The following is an 8,076-nucleotide window of genomic DNA, read 5'->3' on the forward strand; positions in this document are numbered from 1 at the left end:
ATTCCGCCTTAGTGTTTTAGCAATACAGCTTTTCGAGTTTATTAAGGAGAACTGCATCCAGCTCTAAGGCCCCCAGTGTAGGAAGGGCATGGACCTGCTGGAGTGAGTCCAGAGGAGGCCAAATTTGATCTGTGGCTGGAGCACCTCTCCTATGAAGACAGGCTGAAAGAGCTGGGGTTGTTCTGCCTGGAGAAGAGAAGGCTCCACAGAGACCTTACAGCAGCCTTCCTGCACCTAAAGGGAGTCTTTAAGAGGGCTGGAGAGGGACTTTTGACAGGGCCATGTGATGACAGAACAAGGGATAATAGTAGGTTGAGATTATATATTAGGAAGACACTCTTTACTGTGAGGGTGATGGGACACTGGAACAGGCTGCCTAGAGAAGCTGTGGATAACTCATCCCTGGAAGTGTCCAAGGACAGGTTGAATAGAGTTTTGAGCAACTTGATCTAGAGCAAAATCCAGACTTTTGTGATATACAATCTAAGAGATAGATTTTTAATACTACACAGTGAAAATGCATGAAGTAAATGTGCAAACCCTTTGAATTTCAAAGCCTTGATAAATAAAGAAAATACTCCATAAGAAACTCCATACAATTAATTAGCACTATTCACATACTGGTAAATTACCATCTGATTATCTCTCCAAAGCACTATGTTACTATAATTTTAGTACAGTGTCAACTGTTTCACTTGAATTCAAACCTAAGCCCTATCTCCTGCATCATTTCATAGACTTAACTCTTCACACCAAAAATACTCCTGAGCTAATGTCATTGAGTGCTTTGTACAAGGCACCAAACATAAAATAGTTAATAATTTAACTGAATAACCTGTCCCTGATTCTGTGAAGAGCAAGTTCTCAACCAGGCATCTGGTCAATCTGCTTAACAAAGCAGATCTTCCTCCCTTTCTAATGACCTATACTCATATACCTTATGTTTTGTTACATAAGTAAGTAATTGAAATTTAGGATTTTAGAATTTTCTTAAATTAAGGATTTAGAAAACCACAGTTTAAAAACTCTCTGTCCTTTTAGGAAAACCATTTCTTTGGTGTTGCATTCTTCTTCCCAAGGTTTCTTCCACTTAGGAAGAGCAAGCAAGTATCAGCCAGAGACTAGTTGCTGCTGTTACATCAGCATCTGTACAACACTGACATAAATGGGGAGAGAAAAGCCAGCAGCTGGTAGAACGTAATAGAAATGTGTTTTAGATGGAAAACAAGTAAGGAAAATGACAAAGGTAATCCTAGGTCCTTGAGGCTTATTGATAATAGGCTTGTAATGCTAATTTCTGCATAATTTCTGTAGATCTGTTGCAGTGTTCTGAATGATCATTCCTGAAGTCAGAGAAGTTCAGTCCTACTGGTAAAGTAATTGAGGCCTGACAAGAAAGCCATCACTACCTTATTATCTGAAATGTAAAACATTATGCCCAAATGTGAAGAGTCCTAGTTTGTACTGATTTTAATGTGTACATCCATGTAAATCTCTTCCCTCATTTAATTCCATTTTACCACAGGATTCAAGTCATTATAAACCCCAGACAACATTTTTATTTAAAGACATTAACCCATTTTGTTGATACTCAGGGAACATGTCTGTAGCTCTATATTACTAAGAATTTTCCTTTTCACCTTCTCTTACAGAATTTTCAAAGCAGGATTCTTTTGGGATAAAAAATAAACATTTTAAAATTTCAAAGATTAACATGTTATAGCCACAAGATATCACTCAGGCAAAAAAATGATTAGGAGGCAAGCAAGCTGGACATTGCCCTAGCACTTGTGGCCACAGTCTGCCCAACAATGACAGAGAGACCATCAGCCAAGCAGGCTGCCGAGGTCATCCAGTGCATCAGCTCTTACATGAACAGTTCAAAACAAGGAGCAGGAACAATGAGCCTAGCTGCAGCCTTTCCAGTGTTCCCATAGATTTGTACTGCAGGGGCTCTGGGGACTATCTCCAGCCATGGAGAAAGCATATACTAGATCAGACTTCCTCCTCCTCCTCCTCCTCCGTAACTGAGTGCTGTTAGGCTGGATAAGATCTCATGGTATGAGGAAAGGAGAGAATTCATCTTCCAGTCTTACTTATGCTTTTTCTGAAATAAAATGGAATATACTCACCCACAGCTGCTCAACAGTTGCCACTGATTTCAGTGCTCTTCAGTCTGCTCCATAACTCAGCAGGGGCTCCCCATGGGATCAATAGCTGCTTTCCAGGCTGCAGGGCTTGCTGCTTTCATGAGCACTGCAGAACGAGACTGCCAGCTGCATGCCTAAAGCTTCACCAGCCTTTTTACTTTCTTGACTGTGTACAGGGCCTAACAATCATTTCTTGGCACTTAAACTACACACTATTTTGAATGTTTTCTTTTTTCTCATAATTTCTCAAGATATTTTTGATGTTATGCTAATAGAGACATCGACATTTATTCCAAAATTTCTTTGCAGGTCGCTTTTGTTCATCCAGGTGTAACAAAAAGGAGAGGAAAAGAGAAAGTTAGAACATGAGAAATACACACTCCACCCTAAATTTTGACTACTACATATTATCAAATTATTTTTAAGAAATACACAAAGAGCTATGAGTGGTCAAATCTACTAAGTTTAACTAAATTTTGCATATTTTAGCAAAATCTTTAAGCTTTGTGTACAGAAAAGAAAAGGAAAGAGGGGAAGGGAAGGGAGGGGAAGGGAAGGGAAGGGAAGGGAAGGGAAGGGAAGGGAAGGGAAGGGAAGGGAAGGGAAGGGAAGGGAAGGGAAGGGAAGGGAAGGGAAGGGAAGGGAAGGGAAGGGAAGGGAAGGGAAGGGAAGGGAAGGGAAGGGAAGGGAAGGGAAGGGAAGGGAAGGGAAGGGAAGGGAAGGGAAGGGAAGGGAAGGGAAGGGAAGGGAAGGGAAGGGAAGGGAAGGGAAGGGAAGGGAAGGGAAGGGAAGGGAAGGGAAGGGAAGGGAAGGGAAGGGAAGGGAAGGGCCTCCAGTGTTTATGGTAAATATATCCTGGTTACCTTGGAGCAAATCACAGCTGAGTACAGACTAGAATCTCGTATCCAATAATTCCCAGATTTTAGTGATCTACATTCAATTTTAGTGGATGTGGACTTAGGTGCTAGAATCTGCTCTAATCTCTATCAAAATACAAACCCAAATCACAAAGTTAGGGGAGCAGGTGGCTTTGAATCTGCACTCCGCAGATTCTATCAATTTTTCCCACTTTCAGTTAAAAAGAGAGGAACAATAACTACCTATAAAAGTCTTCACACATGACTAAGAAGGTTGTTGCTAGTTTTAAGTGCTCTATTTTGAGTAGTTTGGGCCAAATAGGATTCACACTAAGAAACCTGCCTCCAACACTGCTTAAGGGTCTCAGCAAAAATGCCAATGAACAATTACTCTAAGCAGCAGTAGTGTATTCCTCTCTCATTCCCTTCCAGGCCAAGATGAAAATGCATTTTGGGACACAATGGAACCACCTACTATTGATTTTCAATCTGTGATATAGTTCATTCCACAAACATCTGAAAAAAAGCTGTTCGTAAGTGCATAGATCTAATTTGTGCCAACTACTTTTCCTACTGAAAAAGAAAATGAAAAACTCTGTGAGGAACAACACTGTAAATAACAGTCAAACTAAAAATGTTCTCTTTCACTGAATTAAGTTATCAAGGATCTGATACTGCCCAAAATCAAATTCTAAACATGGAAATCCCTGATTCTGTTATACAAAACTTTTGTTTCATGATCTCTGTGTATGTTTTGAATATTCTTTTATAGAAGAATTAAAACTGTCTTAAAGCCTGTTGAAAATTTCAAGTAATTAAATAGGAAAAAATTTCAATACATCCTTTGAGATAGTGTCCTTTGAGTAGTCCTTTGAGATATTCCTCTTCCTTTGAGATATTATCTGCATAGCTATCTGCTCCTTTTTCTTGTCTATCTGGAGAACAGAAGCACAGATAGCATGATATTGTTACTGGTGTTTTCAATGAAATTTTTAATTAGTCCTGTACCAGAAACTAGAGAAGAGTCATCATCCTTGCATTTTACATGACATTTACTTTTTCAGGTAATAACAGAAAACTATTATATACTATAATGTCGATTCCTACATAAGATGTTTTTGTTGGTTTTGTTTTGTTTTATTATTAGAGCTCTTTTCTAATTTGAACTGCATGGATACTGCCAGTATTCAGTTTTACATAAGAAGCACCTTCACATAAGAAATAACCACATTTATAAATGACCTCTGTTGCCTTTAGAAACAATCCATGGACTTCCAGAATGCCCACATCAGACTTCCTTTGTGAAGCAAGGCTAAACATGAAGCTTATCTATAGGAAATAAGAACTCTTCCTCTTTTAAGCAGAAACTAAAAATCACACTTTCAACAAGTCTGTGCATGAAGACCCCCTACACACACCCCAAATCATACTCTTGGATGTCAAGAGATGATACTAAATTTAAGGCATTTGAGGCAGTAAACTGGTAAGACAATGAATGATTTGATCTCTTTTGTTTTCCTCTGTGCTTAGTGATGTCACTTCCAACCTACAATCTAACTGCAGCTACCTAACAAGAACAGGATCAATGAAAGTTGAATTTGGAAAGTGAACTCTTTCTGAAGATGGACTGGGCCAGCACTTTGCAGGTTTCTGTTCACAGGTATGGGCACCAAAGCTTATTTGCAAAATCTGCAAGCTGTCGCTGTTGAGTAAGAAATGCAGAAGGCTGGTTTGCGCAGCATTTCACTTTACTTCAAAATTCTCTCTTTTATACACTGTTCTGATAGAGACGGACCAGATTGGTCAATTATCAATACATTTCACCTTAAATTAACAAAATGTCTTCATTATGAACAATCTTTGCGAAAGAAAGGAAAAAAGAGAATAAGAAAGCAACACCTGCAGGTTGTTTATAATAACAAGATATCATTGTTTATCTTCAACTCCCTAAAGTCTCACAAGCCGATTCTGGGAAAACTTACCTAGTTTTCTCACTCTGTGACCAGGCTGTTACATCCACAGCTAACTTGCAAATTAAAACTGTTTCATAGAAAATTTACCTCAGGGAATTTACATTTATTCACAAAAGTTAGCACATGCTTAAAACAATTTTTTCACACCTCACTGCAATGGAAATCTCCCTGATTTTAAGTGAATTCCCACACTTCAAGTGGGGACATGAGAGCAGAGGCTGCTTGGAGGGTTAATATAAATAGATAAGGAATCATTGTGACTCTACTTGTTTATGCAGCATTCCGCATTTTCCTAAGATAGGTTACGAATAATGCAAAAAGTGCATAACTTCTTCCTGAGCTAATCCCCTCAGGCTAAAGCAAAATTAGTATTTAGACTGACTGAATCAAGAAAGACATGTTTAATTATATTGCCAAGCAATATTAACTTCAAAATACATAAAAGGCCTACAGCCCATCAGTCTAAATAAAAACAATTTGAAAACCTCAGTTGGGTTTTTGGGGGGCTTTATCAATTTTTGGCTAATTATTTGACAGAATTCATATTTTTACATCTATGGGAATAATTTTACATATTTGAACTGTTTTGGGTATTATATATTCACCCGTATTCACTTGGAATTCCTAGGAATCAGAGTTTCTTACAGAAATAAGATTTTTTTCCAGTAAAAATGGGAAGAAAGGGAAAAAATGCAGTCAATCCAGTTTATACCTGTTTTCCAGATACCACTGAAACAAACCCCAGAAGATTTCACAGCAACAGTCAGTTTTAGTTTATCTTCATTCAAAGCTAAGTTTGTGGGAGAAGGAAGACAAGATATAAAACACATATAGAGAGATGTATTGATATATAGACTTAAAATAGCTAATTTCAAAAATTTTGTTAGTCATTTGCTGTTCAACAACTATAAAGAAATACTACTCTACTTAATACCAGGAAGCTATACTCTTCTAACATATTACTCTGACTTCAGACTGTATTTCTGAAAGAGTAGAAGACCATGTCTGAATCATTCCAGTATGGAATACATTAACAATTCAAAATAGGTCTTTTTTAAGACATTAAGGGATAGTTTTAAGAGAATAGTGTCTAGTATAATAAAAAATGTTGAAGAACCATTTTTTTTGTTAGTCTTAGAAGAGATTAAGCAGTGGCAGTGGGCTGTTATGGGGATGCTGGTGCTTGTAGATCAGGTTTGGCTGAAGAACTGTGTGGCAGCAGGCTTAAGCAAGTCAGTTCTCATTAATTTTTTAAAATTTTATAAGTATATTTCAACTAGAATGTACAACTTCCAAAGTGTAAGTATGTTTTCCTACATCAGTAATTCTTCTATAATGAGTAGTCAAGGGGGACTAGAACTACCTTCAATTAAGGCATACCTAAGACTTTTTCAATTTCACTGTTCATGTGTATTGTTTTAATATAGAGAAATGTCAGTTCCTCTTCCTCTTCCTCTTCTTCTTCCTATTCCTATTCCTATTCCTATTCCTATTCCTATTCCTATTCCTATTCCTATTCCTTCATGGAATTTTCTAATAAACAGTGAACATTTTCATGTCTAGCTTTGAGGCCAGATGTATGTACCCTTTTTGGGGCAGTAAGTTTCCTTACAGCCTGGAAAAAGACTCACCATTAAGAGATTTTTATATATATAATTGTAAAGTTTCCTACAATCATTTTTTAATAACCATCTATTTTTACTGTATTTTAAAGAGTACTGAATAGTACCCTTTCCCTTAAGTCTATTTTATGAGCAAGTACCACATTATAGATACAAAGTTCATGCAGAATTGGGGTAGCACAGAAGTTATGATTGTACTGAAAATATTATTCATTCCAACTATTTTTTTCCAAGTTAGATGGGTTTTCAATTTTGATGGGATGAAAACTACAGCCAAACAAGAACAAACCACTTAGTTTGTACATAGCAATTACAATAAAAGGGACATAGGTGATAATCCATCCTGTTCAGGGTTCTGGTGAAATCTGCAGTACTGCTTTTTTGTGTTGTAGCTGTTGTAGGACAAAACAAGGCCTAAAGTCCCTCAAGTAAAAAACAAAACAAAACAAAACAAAACAAAACAACAATTAATGAAACAGACTCCTACTTTCTCTTGTTCACAAAACCTTCATATTTTGAAAAAGACTGCAAAGACAGATGCCCATTACAGAAGAAGATGACTCTCCACTGCTCCCAAAGATTCTAAGACTCTGTTGAATTTCAATGAACTTGTCAGACAATGGGGGTTGACAGGATGGGTTTCTTCTTTTATTAAAGGATTTTTTTTTATTGTAATAATTAATTTTGTCATTTTACTTTTGTTTCCCTGTTTAGTTAAGTATCTGCAGAAGTCTGTAGGGAAGTCTTCTTAGTAAGAAAAAACAGGAGAGTTGTGGATTCCTCAGGATCTTTTCCCCACAGGAGATTTCCCAGAGCCTTCCCCTGGATAGACTTACCATAGGAGCAGGAATAGAAATAGGAACTGACATTCCTCTATATTAAAACAAGACACACGAACAGTGAAATAAAAAAAAACCATAACTATAAAAAGCCTGGCCTTTTTAGTAAGGCTTTGGCTTTGTTCAGGCTTTTTTTTTTTTTTTGTTCTTCTTGTTTAGTTTGCCTTATTTTTCTTCTTTTTTTAATACATCAAAAATTATGTGATATTATACAATCTTTGGGGGATAAAAACAAAACAAACATGCTTCAGTTTGAAGTGTAAATTCTAAACTCCTTATTTTGAATTTTGTATTCAGGCCTACTAGTTTCAGGAGTAATAAGAGTGCATGGAAAGAATACACTTCTGAATCAGACTCTCAATGTTTTTCATTTTCTGTTGTACTGTGACAGAGAGAAGGGGGAAGGGGGAGGAAGGAAGGAAGGAAGGAAGGAAGGAAGGAAGGAAGGAAGGAAGGAAGGAAGGAAGGAAGGAAGGAAGGAAGGAAGGAAGGAAGGAAGGAAGGAAGGAAGGAAGGAAGGAAGGAACTCGCCTACAAATAGTAAAACAGAAGGGGCAGAATTGTCTTCTAAGATTTCCATGGGTGGTGCTGCAGACTGTTTTAAAAGCGTGTTCAGTACAGTAAAGAGCATCCAT

This window comes from Lonchura striata, chromosome Z (assembly GCF_050655825.1).
Source record: "Lonchura striata isolate lonStrDom1 chromosome Z, ASM5065582v1, whole genome shotgun sequence".
In the NCBI taxonomy this organism is placed as follows: domain Eukaryota; kingdom Metazoa; phylum Chordata; class Aves; order Passeriformes; family Estrildidae; genus Lonchura; species Lonchura striata.